Here is a 19,936-nt window from a genome sequence, read left to right as displayed (position 1 = left end):
TTTTGATAAGCTTTGGCAGTGAGTTGAAATTAATTTAAAATCAACTCAGAACTGTTTAGAAGGGAAAAACCATTAAAATAATCTATGTTTAGTCAACACTTACTTAATTCCACACCAGATGGTTGCAATGGGACAATTTTGATGTCCTTTTATTGGCTCCCTTTGAAGTGAGGTCATAAACATATAAAGATAATAGTTATTGGATTCTGAAATACATCCTTCAGCAAAATACTCGTCATATTCTTCCTTTTTATTGTTTGTGTCTTCACGGATCGTGGTGTTATATCTAGCGACCCTCCATTTACTTTGGAAATAATCAAATTTTCAACAGAAGGAAAAAGGTGAGAAAGACATTATCATGATTAGCTGTTTTCTTCTGGTAGTGTTCGGATCACCAAAACGAGTTTCATCCTAGGCCTCTTAGTTGTTTGATTCAATTGTTAAATCGTTGATGATACGCTGTCAATTTTCGTTGACGATCTTTACCCATTTTTATTTCGATTCTGCCGACTGAGTTTACCATGATACACTTTATTCAGTTACATTGTAGGCGTTTTTAACAATATTTGCTGCCGGTCGCTGAAATCGGCTGAACGCTTCTCAATTGCCAATAACTGCAAAAAAACAAACTAAATTAAAAGAACACGAAATAACAATAGGTACGAAAAAAAAAGTGAGAAGCAAAACTCGACAGAACGGAGAAAAACCAAATTTTAAACTGTTCGTAATACTAAAATCTCCGCAGTTTTTAAAAGGACCAATTTTGACAGCAATCGGTAATGGAGTTACTTTATTCGTCACCAGATGGTGGCAAGCGTTAACGATCTCTTACTTGATTGACTCATTTGAAATAATGATAATGCCCAAAGAGATGTTTTTTGGCACGATTATGGCAAAATAAATTCAAAAGCAGTTTTAAATTTTCGCGTTAAAAGGAAAGGAGATCTTAGGATTCAGCGGTGTCACTAAAAGGTAATGATTAAAACAAAAGATAAGTTTTCCATGAGCTTTGGCAGTGACTTGAAGTTAATTTACAATGAACTCAAAACTATTCAGAAGGGAAAAACTATTTAAATAAACTACTTTTCACTCTAGGCCTACTAAATGTTTAATTCAGTTGTACAAATGTTGATGATTCGCTTTCAATTTTCGTTGACGATCTTCACTCATTTTATTTCGATTCTGCCGATGCACTTTATTCAGTTGCATTATAGGCTTTTTTAGTGATATCTGCTGTCGGTCGCTGAAAATAGCTTAACGCTTTTCAATTGTAAATAAGTGTTAAAAAAATGAAACAAACCAAAAGAACACGAAATAAAAACAGGTACGAAAAAAAAAAAAGAGCGAGAAGCAAAACTAGACAGAACAGAGAAAAACCAAATTTTAAACTGTTCGTAATACTAAAATCTCCAGAGGTTCTAAAAGGACTAATTTTTGACAACAATCGGTTTTACAGATCGATGACGCTGGTTAAATAGTTATGTCATTCTTCACCACGAAATAAACACAAAATAAAACAGGTACGGAAAAAAAAAGGCGAGAAGCAGAACTCGACAGAACAGAGAAAACCAAATTTTAAACTCTTGGTAATATTCAAATCTCCAGAGTTTTTAACGTGGTTTTATACCAAACGACTCTCCATTTACTTCGGAAATGATCAATTTTTCAACAGAAGGAAAAAGGTGAGAAAGACATTATCATCATTAGTTCTTTTCTTCTGGTCTTGTTCGGATCACTAAAACGAGTTTCATTCTAGGCCTATTGGTTGTTTGATTCAATTGTTAAATCAATTGTTGATGATTCGCTGTCAATTTTCGTTGAGGATCTTCACCCATTTTATTTCGATTCTGCCGATTGAGTTTACCATGATACACTTTATTCAGTTGCATTGTAGGTTTTTTTAATAATATTTTCTACCGGTTGCTGAAATCGGCTAAACGCTTCTCAATTGTCAGTAACTGCTAAAAACGGAACAAAACAAAAGAACACGAAATAAAAACAGACTCAAAATAAAAAAGCGAGAGGTGAGAAAGCCTATTATTTCTTGAATTCACTTGTTAAATTTTTGATGATTCTCTGTCAATTTTCGTTGACAATCTTCACCCATTTTATTTCGATTCTGCCGATTGAGTCTATCATGACGCACTTTACTCAATCGCATTGTAGGCGATTTTGATGATATTTACTGTCGGTCGCTGAAAATAGCCAAACGCTTCTCAATTGCCAATAACTGCAAAAAAACTAACCAAATCAAAAGAACATGAAATAAAAACAGGCACGAAAAAACAACGAGAAGCAAAACTCTATAGAACAGAGAAAAACCAAATTTTAAACTGTTTGTAATACTAAAATCTCCTGAGTTTTTAAAAGGACCAATTTTTACAGCAATCGGTAATAAAGTTATGTTATTCGTTACCAGATGGTTGCAAGCGTTAACGATCTCTTACTTGACTGACTCATTTGAAATAATAATAATAATGCCCAAAGAGATGTTTTTTTGGCACGCTTATGGCAAATAAATTCAAAAGTAGTTTTTTTAATTTTCGCGTTAAAAAGAAAGGAGATCTAAGGATTCAGCGGTGTCACTAAAAGGTAATGGTTAAAACAAAAGATTAGTTTTCCATTAGCTTTGGCAGTGAGTCGAAATTAATTTACAATGAAAAAAAAAGCGAGAAGCAAAACTCGACAGAACAGAGAAATACCAAATTTTAAACTGTTCGTAATACTAAAATCTCTGCAGTTTTTCAGCCAGTCGCTGAAATCGGCTAAACGCTTCTCAATTGCTAGTAGCTACTAAAAACGAAACAAAACAAAAGAACACGAAATAAAAACAGGTACGAAAAAAAGCGAGAAGTGAGAAAGCCTATTAGTTGTTTAATTCACTTGTTAAATTGTTGATGGTTCGATATCAATTTTCGTTGACGATCTTCACCCATTTTATTTCGATTCTGCCCATTTAGTTTACCATGATGCCCTTTAGTCAATCGCATTGTAGGCGTTTTTAATGATATTTGCCGTCGGTCGCTGAAAATAGGTAAACGCTTCTCAATTGCCAATAACGGCAAAAAACAAACCAAATCAAAAGAACATGAAATAAAAACAAGTACAAAAAAAGCAAGAAGCAAAACCCGACAGAACAAAGAAAAACCAAATTTTTATAACTGTTCGTAATACTAAAATCTCCGCAGTTTTTAAAAGGACCAATTTTTACAGCAATCAGTAAAAGAGGTACGTTATTCGTAACCAGATGGTTGCAAGTGGTAACGATCTCTTACTTGACTGACTCATTTGAAATAATAATAATGCACAAAGAGATGTTTTTTATCACAATTATGGCAAATAAATTCAAAAGTGGTTTTTAATTTTCGCATTTAAGAGAAAGGAGATCTTAGGATTCAGCGGTGTCACTAAAAAGTAATGATTAAAACAAAAGATAAGTTTACCATTAGCTTTGGCAGTGAGTTGAAATTAATTTACAAGGAACTCAAAACTGTTCAGAAGGGAAAACCTGTTTAAATAAACTACTTTTTACTCTAGGCCTACTAAATGTTTAACTCAAGTTGTTAAAATGTTGATGATTTGCTGTCAATTTTCGTTGACGATCTTCACCCATTTTATTTCGATTCTGCCGATGCACTTTATTCAGTTGCATTATAGGTTTTTTTAATGATATTTGCTGTCGGTCGCTGAAAATAGCTCAACGCTTCTCAATTGTAAATAACTGTTAAAAAAAACGAAACAAACCAAAAGGACACGAAATAAAAACAGGTACGAAATAAAAAGCGAGAAGCAAAACTCGACAGAACAGAGAAAAAGCAAATTTTAAACTGTTCGTGATACTAAATTTTCCAGAGCTTTTAAAAGGACCAATTTTTGACAGCAATCGGTTATACAGATCGATGACGCTGGTAAAATAGTTATGTCATTCGAAATAAACACGAAATAAAAACAGGTACGAAAAAAAACAAATAGGCGAAAAGCCGAACTCGACAGAACAGAGAAAAACCAAATTTTAAACTCTTTGTAATATTCAAATCTCCAGAGTTTTTAACGTGGTTTTGTATCTAGCGACTCTCCATTTACTTTGGAAATTATCAATTTTTCAACAGAAGGAAAAAGGTGAGAAAGACATTATCATCATTAGTTCTTTTCTTCTGGTCTTGTTCGGATCACTAAAACGAGTTTCATTCTAGGCCTATTAGTTGTTTGATTCAATTGTTAAATCAATTGTTGATGATTCGCTATCAATTTTCGTTGAGGATCTTCACCCATTTTATTTCGATTCTGCCGATTGAGTTTACCATGATACACTTTATTCAGTTGCATTGTAGGCGTTTTTAACAATATTTGCTGCCGGTCGCTAAAAACGGCTAAACGCTTCTCAATTGTCAGTAACTGCTAAAAACGAAACAAAACAAAAGAACACAAAATAAAAACAGTCCCAAAATAAAAAAGCGAGAGGTGAGAAAGCCTATTATTTCTTGAATTCACTTGTTAAATTGTTGATGATTCGTTGTCAATTTTCGTTGACAATCTTCACCCATTTTATTTCGATTCTGCCGATTGATTCTTCCATGACGCACTCATGTTAGTCAATCGCATTGTAGGCGATTTTAATGATATTTACTGTCGGTCGCTGAAAATAGCCAAACGCTTCTCAATTGCCAATAACTGCAAAAAAACAAACCAAATTAAAAGAACATGAAATAAAAACAGGTACGAAAAAAAAAACGAGAAGAAAAACTCTATAGAACAGAGGAAAACCAAATTTTAAACTGTTTGCAATACTAAAATCTCCGGAGTTTTTAAAAGGTCCAAATTTAATAGCAACGGTAATAAAGTTTCCTTATTCGTCACCAGATGGTTGCAAGCGTTAACGATCTCTTACTTGACTGACTCATTTGAAATAATAATAATGCCCTAAGATATGTTTTTTTTGCACGCTTATGGCAAATAAATTCAAAAGTAGTTTTTATAGTTTTCGCGTTAAAAAGAAAGTAAATCTTAGGATTCAGTGGTGTCACTAAAAGGTAATGATTAAAACAAAAGATAAGTTTTCCTTTAGCTTTGGTAGTGAGTTGAAGTTAATTTACAAGGAACTCAAAACTATTCAGAAGGGAAAAACCGTTTAAATAAACTACTTTTCACTCTATGCCTACTAAATGTTTAATTCAGTTGTTAAAATGTTGATGATTTGCTGTCAATTTTCGTTGACGATCTTCACCTATTTTATTTCGATTCTGCCGATTGAGTTTACCATGATACACTTTATTCAGTTGCATTGTAGGCGTTTTTAACAATATTTGCTGCCGGTCGCTGAAATCGGCTAAACGCTTCTCAATTGCCAATAACTGCAAAAGACAAACCAAATTAAAAGAACACGAAATAAAAACAGGTACAGAAAAAAAAGCGAGAAGCAAAACTCGACAGAAGAGAGAAAAACCAAATTTTAAACTGTTCGTAATACTAAAATCTCCGTAGTTTTTCAGCCGGTCGCTGAAATCAGCTAAACGCTTCTCAATTGCCATTAGCTACTAAAAACGAAACAAAACAAAAGAACACGAAATAAAAACAGGCACGAAAATAAGAGAGAAGTGACAAAGCCTATTATTTGTTTAATTTACTTGTTAAATTGCTGATGATTCGCAATCAATTTTCGTTGACGATCTTCACCCATTTTATTTCGATTCTGCCGATTTAGTTTACCATGATGCCCTTTAGTCAATCGCATTGTGGCGTTTTTAATGATATTTACCGTCGGTCGTTGAAAACAGGTAAACGCTTCTCAATTGCCAATAACAAAAAAACAAAAAAAAGATTAAAAGAACACGAAATAAAAACAGGTACGAAAAAAAAAAAAGCGAGAAGCAAAACCCGACAGAACAGAGAAAAACCAAATTTTTATAACTGTTCGTAATACTAAAATCTCCGCAGTTTTTAAAAGGACCAATTTTCACAGCAATCGGTAAAAGAGGTACGTTATTCGTAACCAGATGGGTGCAAGTGGTAACGATCTCTTACTTGACTGACTCATTTGGAATAATAATGATGCCCAAAGAGATGCTTTTTTTTTGGCACGATTATGGCAAATAAATTAAAAAGTAGTTTTTAATTTTCGCATTTAAAAGAAAGGAGATCTTAGGATGCAGTGTCGTCACTAAAAGGTAATGATTATAACAAAAGATAAGTTTACCATTAGCTTTGGCAGTGAGTTGAAATTAATTTACAATGAACTCAAAACTATTCAGAAGGGAAAAACTGTTTAAATAGACTACTTTCCAATCAAGGCCTACTAAATGTTTAACTTAACTTGTTAAAATGTTGATGATTTGCTGTCAATTTTCGTTGACGATCTTCACCCATTTAATTTCGATTCTGCCGATGCACTTTATTCAGTTGCATTGAAGGCTTTTTTAATGATATTTGCTGTCGGTCGCTGAAAATATATAGCTCAACGCTTCTCAATTGCAAATATCTGTAAAAAAAAACGAAACAAACAAAAGAACACGAAGTAAAAACAGGTACGAAAAAAAAAAAGAACGAGAAGCAAAACTAGACAGAACAGAGAAAAACCAAATTTTAAACTTTTCGTAATACGAAAGTCTCCGAAGTTTTTAAGAAGACCAATTTTAACAGCAATCGGTAATGGAGTTACGTTATTCGTCACCAGATGGTGGCAAGCGTTAACGATCTCTTACTTGACTGACTCATTTGAAATAATAATAATGCCCAAAGAGATGTTTTTTTTGGCACGATTATGGCAAATAAGTTCAAAAGTAGTTTTTTTTAATTTTCGCGTTAAAAAGAAAGGAAATCTTAGGATTCAGCGGTGTCACTAAAAGGTAATGATTAAAACAAAAGATAAGTTTTTCATGAGCTTTGGCAGTGAGTTGAAATTAATTTACAATGAACTCAAAACTACTCAGAAAGGAAAAACTGTTTAAATAAACTACTTTTCACTCTAGGCCTACTAAATGTTTAATTCAGTTGTTAAAATGTTGATGATTCGCTTTCAATTTTCGTTGACGATCTTCACCCATTTTATTTTGATTCTGCCGATTGAGTTTACCATGACGCACTTTAGTCAACGCATTGTAGGCGTTTTTAATGATATTTGCTGTCGGTCGCTGAAAATAGGTAAACGCTTCTCAATTGGCAATAACTGCAAAAAAACCAACCAAATCAAAAGAACATGGAATAAAAACAGGTACGAAAAAAAAAAACGAGAAGCAAAACTCGACAGAACAGAGAGAAACCAAATTTTAAACTGTTCGTAATACTAAAATCTTCGTAGTTTTTCAGCCGGTCGCTGAAATCGGCTAAACGCTTCTCAATTGCCAGTAGCTACTAAAAACGAAACAAAACAAAAGAACACGAAATGAAAACAAGGCACAAAAAAAAGCGAGAAGTGAGAAAGCCTATTATTCGTTTAATTCAGTTGATAAATTGTTGATGATTCGCAGTCAATTTTCGTTGACGATCTTCACCCATTCTATTTCGATTCTGCCGATTGAGTTTACCATGATGCACTTTAGTCAATCGCATTGTAGGCGTTTTTAATGATATTTACTGTCGGTCGCTGAAAATAGCTCAACGCTTCTCCATTGCCAATAACCGCAAAGCAACAAACCAAATCAAAAGAACACGAAATAAAAACAGGTACGAAAAAAAAGCGAAAAGCAAAACACTATAGGACAGAGAAAAACCAAATTTTAAACTCTTCGTAATATTCAAAACTCCAGAGTTTTTAACGTGGTTTTATATCTAGCGACTCTCCACTTATTTTGGAAATAATCAAATTTTGAACAGAAGGAAAAAGGTGAGAAAGACATTTTCATGATTAGTCAGTTTTCTTCCGATATTGTTCGGATCACTAAAACGAGTTTCATTTTAAGCCTATTAGTTGTTTAATTCAATCGTTAAATTGTTGATGATTCGCCGTCAATTTTCGTTGAGGATCTTCACCCATTTTATTTCGATTCTGCCGATGACATTCACCATGATGCACTTTATTCAGTTGCATTATAGGCTTTTTTTAATGATATTTGTTGTCGGTCGCTGAAAATAGCTCAACGCTTCTCAATTGTAAATAACTGTTAAAAAGAACGAAACAAACCAAAAGAACACGAAATAAAAACAGGTACGAAATAAAAAGCGAGAAGCAAAACTCGACAGAACAGAGAAAAACCAAATTTTAAACTGTTCATAATACTTAATTCTCCAAAGGTTCTAAAGGACCCATTTTTGACAGCACTCAGTTATACAGACCGATGACGCCGGTAAAATAGTTATGTCATTCGTCACCACGAAATAAACACAAAATAGAAACAGATACGAAAAAAACAAATTGTTGATGATTCACTGTCAAGTTTCGTTGACGATCTTTACTCATTTTATTTCGATTCTGCCGATTGAGTTTACCATGATACACTTTATTCAGTTGCATTGTAGGCGTTTTTAATAATATTTGCTACCGGTCGCTGAAATCGGCTAAACGCTCCTCAATTGTCAGTAACTGCTAAAAACGAAACAAAACAAAAGAACACGAAATAAAAACAGGCCCAAAATAAAAAAGCGAGAAGTGAGAAAGCCTATTATTTGTTTAATTCAGTTGTTAAAATGTTGATGATTCGCTGTCAATTTTCGTTGACGATCTTCACCCATTTTATTTCGATTCTGCCGATTGAGTTTACCATGATACACTTTAGTCAATTGCATTGTAGGCGATTTTAATGATAATTGCTGTCAGTCGCTGAAAATAGCGAAACGCTTCTCAATTGCCAATAACTGCAAAAAAACAAAGCAAATCAAAAGAACATGAAATAAAAACAGGCACGAAAAAAAAAACGAGAAGCAGAACTCTAGAGAACAGAGAAAAACCAAATTTGAAACTGTTTATAATACTAAAATCTCCGCAGTTTTTAAAAGGACCAATTTTTATAGCAATCCGTAATAAAGTTATGTTATTCGTCACCAGATGGTGGCAAGTGTTAACGATCTCTTACTTGACTGACTCATTTGAAATAATAATAATGCCCAAAGAGATGTTTTATTTTGGCACGATTATGGCAAATAAGTTCAAAAGTAGTTTTTTTAATTTTCGCGTTAAAAAGAAAAGAGATCTTAGGATTCAGCGGTGTCACTAAAAGGTAATGATTAAAACAAAAGATAAGTTTTCCATTAGCTTTGGCAGTGATTCGAAATTAATTTACAATGAACTCAAAACTATTCAGAAGGGAATAACCGTTTAAATAAACTACTTTTCATTCTAGGCCTACTAAATGTTTAATTCAGTTGTTAAAATGTTGATGATTTGCTGTCAATTCTCGTCGACGATCTTCACCCATTTTATATCGATTCTGCCGATGCACTTTATTCAGTTGCATTATAGGCTTTTTTAATGATATTTGCTGTCGGTCGCTGAAAATAACTCAACGCTTCTCAATTGTAAATAACTGTTAAAAAAAAAAACAAACCAAAAGAACACGAAATAAAAACAGGTACGAAAAAAAAGCGAGAAGCAAAACTCAACAGAACAGAGAAAAACCAAATTTTAAACTGTTCGTAATACTAAATTCTCCAAAGGTTTTAAAAGGGCCAATTTTTGACAGCAATCGGTTATACAGATCGATGACGCTGGTAAAATAGTTATGTCATTCGTCACCACGAAATAAACACGAAATAAAAACAGGTACGAAAAAAAAAAAAAAAATAGGCGAGAAGCCGAACTCGACAGAACAGAGAAAAACCAAATTTAATTTTTTTTTGTGTCATCGTGGATTATGGCTTTATATCTAGCGACTCTCCATTTACTTTGGAAATAATCAAATTTCAACAGAAGGAAAAAGGTGAGAAAGACATTATCTTCATTAGTTGTTTTCTTCTGATATTGTTCGGATCACTAAAACAAGTTTCATTCTAGGCCTATTAGTTGTTTAATTCAATCGTTAAATTGTTCATGATTCGCTGTCAATTTTCGTCGACGATCTTCACCCATTTTATTTCGATTCTACCGATTGAGTTTACCATGATGCACTTTATTTAGTTGCATTGTAGGCGTTTTTAACAATATTTGCTGCCGGTCACTGAAATCGGCTAAACGCTTCTCAATTGCCAATAACTCCGAAAAAACAAACCAAATTAAAAGAACACGAAATAAAAACAGGTACGACAAAAAAAAAGCGAAAAGCAAAACTCGACAGAACAGAGAAAAACCAAATTTTAAACTGTTCGTAATACTAAAATCTCCGGAGTTTTTAAAAGGACCAATTTGAAAGCAATCGGTAATGGAGTTACGTTATTCGTCACCAGACGGTGGCAAGCGTTAACGATCTCTTACTTGACTGACTCATTTGAAATAATAATAATGCCCAAAGAGGTGTTTTTTTGGCACGATTATGGCAAATAAATTCAAAAGTAGTTTTTTTAATTTTCGCGTTAAAAAGAAAGGAACAAAACAAAAGAACACGAAATAAAAACAGGTGCGAAAAAAAGCGAGAAGTGAGAAAGCCTATTACTTGTTTAATTCACTTGTTAAATTGTTGATGATTCGCAATCAATTTTCTTTGACGAACTTCACCCATTTTATTTCGATTCTGCCGATTTAGTTTACGTTTTAATTTTTTTTTGTCGGTCGATGAAAATAGCTCAACGCTTCTCAATTGTAAATAATTGTTTAAAAGAACGAAACAAAACAAAAGAAAACGAAATAAAAACAGGTACGAAATAAAAAGCGAGAAGCAAAACTCGACAGAACAGAGAAAAACCAAATTTTAAACTATTCGTAATACTAAATTCTCCAGAGGTTGTAAAGGACCCATTTTTGACGGCAATTGGTCATACAGACCGATGACGCCGGTAAATTAGTTATGTCATTCGTCACCACAAAATAAACACGAAATAAAAACAGGTGAAAAAAAAAAAAAACCAGGCGGGAAGCAGAATTCTACAGAACAGAGAATAACCAAATTTTAAACGCTTCGTAATATTCAAATCTCCAGAGTTTTTAAAAAGACCAATTTTGACAGAAATCGGTTATACAGTCTGATGACGCTAGTCATGTCATTCGTCACTGTTGAAAAAAAACCCAAAACAAATGAAAACAAAACACGAAATGAAAACAAGTACGAAAAAAATAGAGCGAGAGGGAAAACTGGGCAGAAAAAAGATAAACTAAATATTGAACTATTCGTAATGCTAAATCTCCGAAGTTAGTAAAAGCACCAATTTCGACACTTCTCGTTTACAACAGTCCAGTGATGCTAGTAAAATAATTACGTTATTCGCTACCCGATGGTTGCAAGCGCTAACGATCTCTTACTTGATTGGCTCATTTGAAATAATGATGATGCCCAAAGACATGTTTTTTTTCGGCACGATTATAGCAAATTTATTCAACAGTAGTTTTAGTTTGCGCATTAAAAACAAAGGAGATCTTAAGATTCAGCGGTGTCACTAAAACATAATGATTGAAACAAAAAATTCAGTTTTTCATTAGCTTTGGCAGTGAACTGAAATAAATTTACAAAAAACTCAAAACTGTTTAGAAGGGAAAAACTGTTTAAATTAACTATTTTTAGTTAACACGCACTTAATTCTACACCAGATGGTTGCAATGGGACAGTTTTAATGTCCTCTTATTGGCTCCCTTGGAGGTGGGGTCATAAACATAGAAAGATAATAGTTATTGGATTCTGAAATACATCCTCATGCAAAATATTCGTCATATTCTTCCTTTTTATAGTTTTTGTCATCGTGGAACGTGGCTTTATATCTAGAAACTCTCCATTTACTTTGGAAGTAATCAAATTTTCAACAGAAGGAAAAAGGTGATAAAGACCTTATCATCATTAGCCGTTTTCTTCTGGTATTGTTCGGATCACTAAAACGAGTTTCATTCTAGGCCTATTAGTTGTTTGATTCAATTGCTAAATTGTTGATGATTCGCTGTCAATTTTCGTTGACGATCTTCACCCATTTTATTTCAATTCTGCCGATTGAGTTTACCATGATGCACTTTATTTAGTTGCACTGTTGGCGCTTTTAAAAACATTTGCTGCCGGTCGTTGAAATCGGCTAAACGCTTCTCAATTTCCAATAACTGCTAAGAACGAAACAAAACAAAAGAACACGAAAAAAAAAAGAAAAAAAAAAAAGAAAAAGCGAGAGGCAAGAAGGCCTATTATTTGTTTAATTCAATTGTTAAATTGTTGATGATTCGCTGTCAATTTTCGTTGACAATCTTCACCCATTTTATTTCGATTCTGCTGATTGAGTCAACCATGATGCACTTTAGTCAATCGCATTGTAGGCGTTTTTAATGATATTTGTTGTCGGTCGCTGAAAATAGCTCAGTGCTTCTCAATTGTAAATAACTATTAAAATAAACGAAACTAAACAAAAGAACACGAAATAAAAATAGGTACGAAAAAAAAGCGAGAAGCAAATTTCTCCAGAACAGAGAAAATACCAAATTTTAAACGCTTCGTAATATATAAATCTCCGGAGTTTTTAAAAGGACCAATTTTGACAGCAATCGGTTAAACAGTCTGATGACGTTACTCATGTCGTTCGTCACTGCTGAAAAAAAAACCAAAACGAATTAAAACAAAACACGAAATGAAAACAAGTGCGAAAAAAATAGAGCAAGAGGGAAAACTCGGCAGAAAAAAGGTAATCTTAATACTGAATTATTCGTAATGCTAAATCTCCGAAGTTAGTAAAAGCACCAATTTCGACACGTCTCGTTTACAACAGTCCAGTGACGCTAGTAAAATAATTACGTTATTCGCTACCCGATGGTTGCAAGCGTTGACAATCTCTTACTTGATTGGCTCATTTGAAATAATGATGATGCCCAAAGACATGTTTCCTTTTGGCACGATTATGGCAAATTTATTTAACGGTAGTTCAAATTTGCGCATAAAAAGCAAAGGAGATCTTAGGATTCAGCAGTGTCACTAAAAACTAATGACTAAAACAAAAAATTCAGCTTTTTATTAGCTTTGGCAGTGAGTTGAAATTAATTTACAATGAACTCAGAACTGTTCAGAAGGGAAAAACTGTTTGAATAAACTATTTTTTGTTAACACGCACTTAATTCTACACCAGATGGTTGCAATGAGACAACTTTGATGTGCTCTTATTGGCTCCCTTCGAAGTGAGGTCATAAACATATAAAGATAAAAGCTATTGGATTGTGAAATACTTCCTTATGCAAAATACTCGTCATACCCTTCCTTTTTATTGTTTGTGTCATCGCGGATCGTGGCTTTATATCTAGCGACTCTCCTTTTACTTTGGAAGTAATCAAATTTTCAACAGAAGAAAAATGGTGAGAAAGACATTATCATCATTAGTTGTTTTCTTCCGGTATTGTTTAGAACACTAAAACGAGTTTCATTCTAGGCCTATTAGTTGTTTGATTCAATTGTTAAATTGTTGATGATTCGCTTTCAATTTTCGTTGACGATCTTCACCCATTTTATTTCAATTCTGCCGATTGAGTTTACCTCGATGCTCTTTATTTAGTTGCATTGTAGCTGTTTTTACAAATATTTGCTGCTGGTCGCTGAAATCGGCTAAACGCTTCTCAATTGCCAGTAACTGCAAAAAAAAAAAAAACAACAAAACAAAACACGAAATAAAAACAAGTACGAAAAAAAAGGGAGAATTAAAACTCGACAGAACAGAGAAAACCAAATTTTAAACTGTTCGCAATACTGCAATCTCCAGAGTTTTTATAAGGACCAATTTTGACAGAAATCAGTTCTACAGTCCGATGACGCTAGGAAAATAGTTATGTCATTCGTCACCAGATTGTTGCAAGCGTTAACAATCTCTTATTTGGTTGACTCATTTGAAATAATAATGATGCCCAAAGAGATGTATTTTTGGCACGATTATGGCAAATAAATTCAAATGTAGTTTTTTTTAATTTTGGCATTAAAAAGAAAGGAGATCTTAGGATTCAGCAGTGTCACTAAAAGGTGATGATTAAAACAAAAGATAAGTTTTCCATGAGCTTTGGCAGTGAGTCGAAATTAATTTACAATGAACTCAAGACTGTCCAGAAGGGAACAACTGTTTAAATAAACTACTTTTTATTCTAGGCCTACTAAATGTTCAATTCAGTTTTAAAATGTTGATGATTCGCTGTAAATTTTAGTCGACGATCTCCATCCATTTTATTTCGATTCTGCCGATGACATTTACCATGATGCACTTTATTCAGTTGCATTATAGGCTTTTTTTAATGATATTTGCTGTCGGTCAGTGAGAATAGCCAAACGCTTCTCAATTGTAAATAACTGGTGAGAAAAAAACAAAGAAAACAAAAGAACAGGAAGTAAAAACAGGTAGGAAAAAATAAGCTAGATGCAAAACTCAACAAAACAGAGAAAAACCAAATTTCAAACTGTGTAATGCTAAATTCTCCAGAGGTTCAAAAAGGACCCATTTTTGACGGCAATCGGTTATACAGACCGATGACGCTGGTAAAGTAGTTATGTCATTCGTCACCACGAAATAAACACGAAATAAAAACAGGTACGAAAAAAAAAGGGCGAGAAGCAAAACTCTACAGAACAGAGAAAACCAAATTTTAAACTCTTCGTAATATTCAAATCTCCAGAGTTTTAAAAACGACCAATTTTGACAGAAATCGGTTATACAGTCTGATGACGCTAGTCATGTCATTCGTCACTGCTGAAAAAAAACCAAAATAAATCAAAACAAAACACCAAATGAAAACAAGTACGAAAAAAATAGAGCGAGAGGGAAAACTCGGCAGAAAAAAGATAAACTAAATATTGAAATGTTCGTGATGCAAAATCTCCGAAGTTAGTAAAAGCGCCAATTTCGACACATCTCGTTTAAAACAGTCCAGTGACGCTAGTAAAATAATTACGTTATTCGTTACCCGATGGTTGCAAGCGTTAACGATCTCTTACTTGATTAGCTCATTTGAAATAATGATGTCCAAACACATGTTTATTTCGATTCTGCCGATTGAGTTTGAGTCAATAATTGCTAAGAACGAAACGAGCAAGAGGGAAAACTCGGCAGAAAAAAGATAAACTAAATATTGGACTGTTCGTAATGCTAAATCTCCGAAGTTAGTAAAAGCACCAATTTCGACAGCTCTCGTTTATAACAAAAAAAAGCACTTTTTAAATAAACTATTAGTTAACACGCACTTAATTCTACACCAGATGGTTGCCATGGGACAATTTTGATGTCCTCTTATTGGTTCGCTTCAAAGTGAAGTCATAAACATTTAAAGAATATAGTAATTGGATTCTGAAATGCATTCTTATGCAAAATCCATGTCATCCTCTTCCTTTTTATTGTTTGTGTTATCACGCAACGAGGTTCTATATTTAGCGCCTCTCCACTTTTTGGGAATAACCAATTTTTTTAACAGAAGGAAAAAGTTTAGAAAGGTATTATTATGATATTACTTGTTTTCTTCTGGTATTGTTCGGGTCAGTAAAATATGTTTCATTCTTGGCCTATTAATTGTTTAATTCAATTGTCAAGTTGTTGGTGATGCGCTGTGTATAATCAATTTTCGCTAAAGATCATCACCCATTTTTTTATTCTGCCGATTGAATTTACCATGATGCACTTAGATTAATTGTATCGTAGGGTTTTTAATTTTATCCGTTGTTGATCGTTGAAAATAGCTAAACGCTTCTCAGTTGCTAATAACTGCGAAAAAACAAAACAAAACACGAAATGAAAACAGGTACGCGAAAAAAAAAATGCGAGAAGCAAAACTCGACAGACAAAAGATGAACTAAATATGAATCGTTCGTAAATTTGGTAAATCTCCAGGGTTTCTACAGCACCAGTTTTGACAGCTATTGGTTACAACAGTCCAGTGACGCTAGTAAAACAATTATGTTATTTGTGACCGGATAGTTGCAACTATTAACGATCTCTTACTTGATTGGTTCACTTGAAATAATGATGATGCCCAAAGACATGTTTTTTGGGAACGATTATGGCAAATAAAAGCAAAATAAGTTTTCCATTAGCTTTAGCAGTGAGTTGAAATTAATTTACAATTAACTCAGAATTGTTTAGAAAGGAAAAACTGTTTGAATAAACTATTTTTAGTTAACACTCACTTAATTCTACACCAGATGGTTCCAATGGGACAATTTTGATGTCCTCTTATTGGCTCGCTTCAAAGTGAAGTCGTAAAAATTTAAAGAAAATAGTTATTGTATTCTAAAATGCATTCTTATGCAAAATCCATGCTCTCTTCCCATTTATTGTTTGTGTTATCACGTAACGAGGTTTTATATCTAGCAAATAACCATTTCGTTTCGAAATAATCAATTTTTCAACAAAAGGAAAAGTTGAAAAAGGTATTACTATCATATTATTTGTTTTCATTTGCAAGTAGCAAAACTCGCCAGAAAAAAGATAAACGAAATATTAAACTGGTCGTGATACTAGAGTCTCCAGAGTTTCTAAAAGGACCAATTTTGACAGCCATCGATTTCAACAATCTAATGACGCTAGTGAAATAATTATGCTACTCGTCACCAGATGGTTGTAAGAGTTAACAATCTCTTACTTGATTGGCTTATTTGAAATAATGATAATGCCTGAAGAAAAATTTTTTTGGCACGATTACGGCAAATAAATTATCGGTAGTTTTATTTTGCGCATTAAAAATAAAGGAGATCTTAGCGGTGTCACTGAAAGGTAATGATTAAAAGAAAAATAAGTTTTCCATGAGCTTTGGCAGTGACTTGAAGTTAATTTAAAATTAACTCAAAACTGTTCAGAAGGGAAAAATTGTTTAAATAAACTACTTTTCATTCAAGGCAATAGCTTTGGCAGTGAACTGAAATTTATTTACCATTAGTTTAAAACTGTTTAGAAGGGAAAAAAATGTTTAAATAAACTACTTTTAGTTAACACTAAATTCTACACCAGATGGTTGCCATGGAACGATTTTGCTGTCCTCTTATTGGCTCGCTTCGAAGTAAAGTCATAAACATTCAAAGAATATAGTTGGTTGAATATGAATATAAATATAGTTAGTTGAATATAGTTGGTTGAATATGGTTGGTTCTGAAATACATTCTTTTGCAAAATATTCGTCATCTTCATCCTTTTTATTGTTTGTGTCATCACAGAACGAGGTTTTATATCTGGCGAATCTCCACTTTGTTTGGGAAGGCTTTTTAATTTTAAATGTTGTTGTTCGCTAGAAATAAATGAACGCTTCTCAATTGCTGATAACTGCTGGAAAAACAGTCCAGTGACGTCAGTAAGCTAATCGTGGTATTTGTTAGCAGATGGTTGTACGCACTAAAGATGTATTACTTGATTGGCATTTTTTAACATAATAATGATGTCATAAGTTTAAATTGTGATGAACCGAAAGAATAATATGCTTTTTTGAAGATTGCTCGTCGAGCTAGGAAAAAATTAAAGCTACATGATTATTTACATGTCTATACATCATTGTTATTTATATCATCCTCATAAAAGATATTTTTTTCATTATTATCAATATCATCATCATTATAATTATATAAATTCTCATGATCACCATTGTCTTTTCTATCTCAACAGAACGGTAACGGAGGATTTATTTTAAGAAATATGTAGCACCAGAGGTAAATATTCATTTGAAACGCGTCGAACTTTTACATTGATGTTCAACGGTGCTTTATCAAGTTTCGTTATAAATGTCCCTGTTATTTTCGATATGATTTTTTATTTTTACACCGAACAAATTGGTTATAAAATTCCAGTTCTCAGTGAACTTGTCTAATTAGAATTTACTATAGATGGCCTTGACGAGCAAATAACACAACTAATCAAAGCGTGACTGATTGACTTCCTATCCTTAAGTGTTCCAGTTCCGTTTGAAAAACGCTCCGATTTCATCGTTGACAATGTTTTTATTCTTGCAGATTGTACCAGCGTTTTGAGTCACTGCCAAGGTGCAAGAAAGGTGAGGTGCTCCTTTTTCATCGCCACCTACAAGTTTATCAGAAGCGCTACAATATCACCATAGGTGGTCATAAATTAGTGACAAATTAATAACCCAGCGTACTAGAAAATGAAAGAGAGAGAGAAATTCGTACTACGCAGATCACACATTAAATTGATAAAGTTTCCAAAACTTTTTCGGATGTTCGAAATGTGTTTTTTGGTTCTTTTTCCTTTAAATTTGTAGCCAGAAAATTCAATCACACTACATTGGGTTATGGAGCAAAGTAGTTTCGAATATATGGGAGTGGGAGAGGATAAACTTCTGATTCAGTACCCATTGCGCGTTATTAGGTGTGGTCCGAGAATATATCTTAGACACACCCAAAAACATTTAATAGCTTCCTTGGTGCTTACATGCGGGTCCTGCCTACATACTGTCTCCCTAAAATGGGGGGGGGGGGGAGAGGGTAGTTAGAAAAGAGGGATTCAGACGGACTTTGAAAACAACCTTGCTCTTTAAGGCAACTCATGAAATTTAACCTTGATTTCAAGTCAATCAACTTTGATTTAAAAAAACAGTTCATGCACATTTTGGAGACAACCTCGATTTCAAGGAAACTTGAATTGTTCACTGGTGAATAATAATTCACAATGTCTCACTCGTGAGGTCTGAGGAGGATGCGAATATTATAATCTCGAATGATCTTCATGTCACGCCATCGGGGTGTCGGGTTAGGGTTCCAGCGTAAAAGTTTGTTGCATTTATCGCGCTGTTTTCCTTCCCCAATCTTCTGAAGACCTCTTCCCACATATTCCCTCCATTCCTTGGCTGTTAACCTTATTTGGGATTCAATCGACAATCACCTTCACTTCAGTGATGTGAGGATTGAATCCCCTCTCACTGCCTCTCTCACCAGCGGCATCGCAGTCCCTTCATTGACTTCCTTGGAACATTGATGCCCTCATTGATGATTGTGTCTAATCCCTTATCTACTGAGATTGTCTTGAGTGACATGCTCACACATGAATCTCTTTCCGATTTTTGTGGTTAGACGAGGCCTCATCAGCGAGTTCTTGACTGCGAATGACTTCATACTCAAGCTAATTTTATTCAGTTCATAGGCAAGCTGCGTCTTGTCAGATCCTATTAGAACATTACTGGCAGGTGCAAGCCTGAGCTCGAAAAAAAGTTCATCAGAAAGAGCTCTTGGGAAGAATCCATGATCCTTCAAAATCTCACGATGGAATCCAATATTTGTTCTGATAAACGATTGAGCTTATTCTCATTGTCAACTCCTGATTTCTTCTTATCTTCAGCATTGCATCTGATCTTTCAAAGATCGACAGACTGAATAACTTCTCTGAACATGCTCGCCCTCTCATTCTCAGTCAAGGAGAGGTCCTTATAGAGCTTGTTTAGATCATAAACATCATTGTTCTGTGCGATTATTTCTGCGAATTTCACAGTCAACCTGTCAACAAGAGCTCTTGAAACATTGTTCACGATATAATTGTTTGCGTGACCACTAACTGTTGAGTCAAAGATGAGTGAAAAAGGTCCTGGCACAAGGACATCTCTGTTTTTATGCTTTGGAACTGGGACTCTAAGGACTTCAGCTGGAGATGCCCTATTAGGGTTAAATGTTACACCGTGAATTGCGCGGTCAGCCTTGAGGGTGTTTGACGTCTTTTTTATTTCAAAATTTGGGTTGGTTTTTTTCATTGACTTTCATTTTAAAATATAGATATTTTACTTTAAGATGGATGAGTTTGGAGATACTGATCCTCTTTTAGAGCACAGTGACGGTGATGATGATGATGAGAGGTCCGACCCCAGGTTTTTCCCCTGGCGGTCTGCTGTCGAACCGGTCTCCCCTTGTGTTTCTTGATCGTTGGTATCCATGCTTCACAAATTTCGATTCCATTATCCCTGTCGATGTTATCAGGGAGAATTCTCATGTGAATAGCTTCC

General features: G+C 34.0%; 1 protein-coding gene across 4 annotated transcripts in view; it reads left to right on the top strand.

The window, feature by feature from the left end:
• Positions 1-218: 218 nt before the first annotated feature.
• LOC149045179 (CD320 antigen-like) overlaps positions 219-19,936 on the top strand; it is a 31,387-nt gene continuing 11,669 nt past the window's right edge. Inside the window, exons 1-3 of one of the 4 annotated variants that reach the window (XM_089208078.1) lie at positions 219-341; positions 17,599-17,642; positions 17,943-17,983. The gene's annotated coding sequence lies outside the window, so the exon portion shown is untranslated. Of the gene's footprint in view, positions 342-3,924; positions 4,120-11,713; positions 11,829-13,181; positions 13,334-17,598; positions 17,643-17,942; positions 17,984-19,936 lie in introns of those variants that run through there. The other 3 variants (XM_089208077.1, XM_089208076.1, XM_089208075.1) reach the window with 3 other exon arrangements.

This window comes from Pocillopora damicornis, chromosome 5 (assembly GCF_964200805.1).
Source record: "Pocillopora damicornis chromosome 5, jaPocDami1.2, whole genome shotgun sequence".
Classification (NCBI taxonomy): domain Eukaryota; kingdom Metazoa; phylum Cnidaria; class Anthozoa; order Scleractinia; family Pocilloporidae; genus Pocillopora; species Pocillopora damicornis.
Note: the sequence above shows the minus strand (reverse complement) of the source record. Positions and strands in the feature narration are given on the sequence as shown.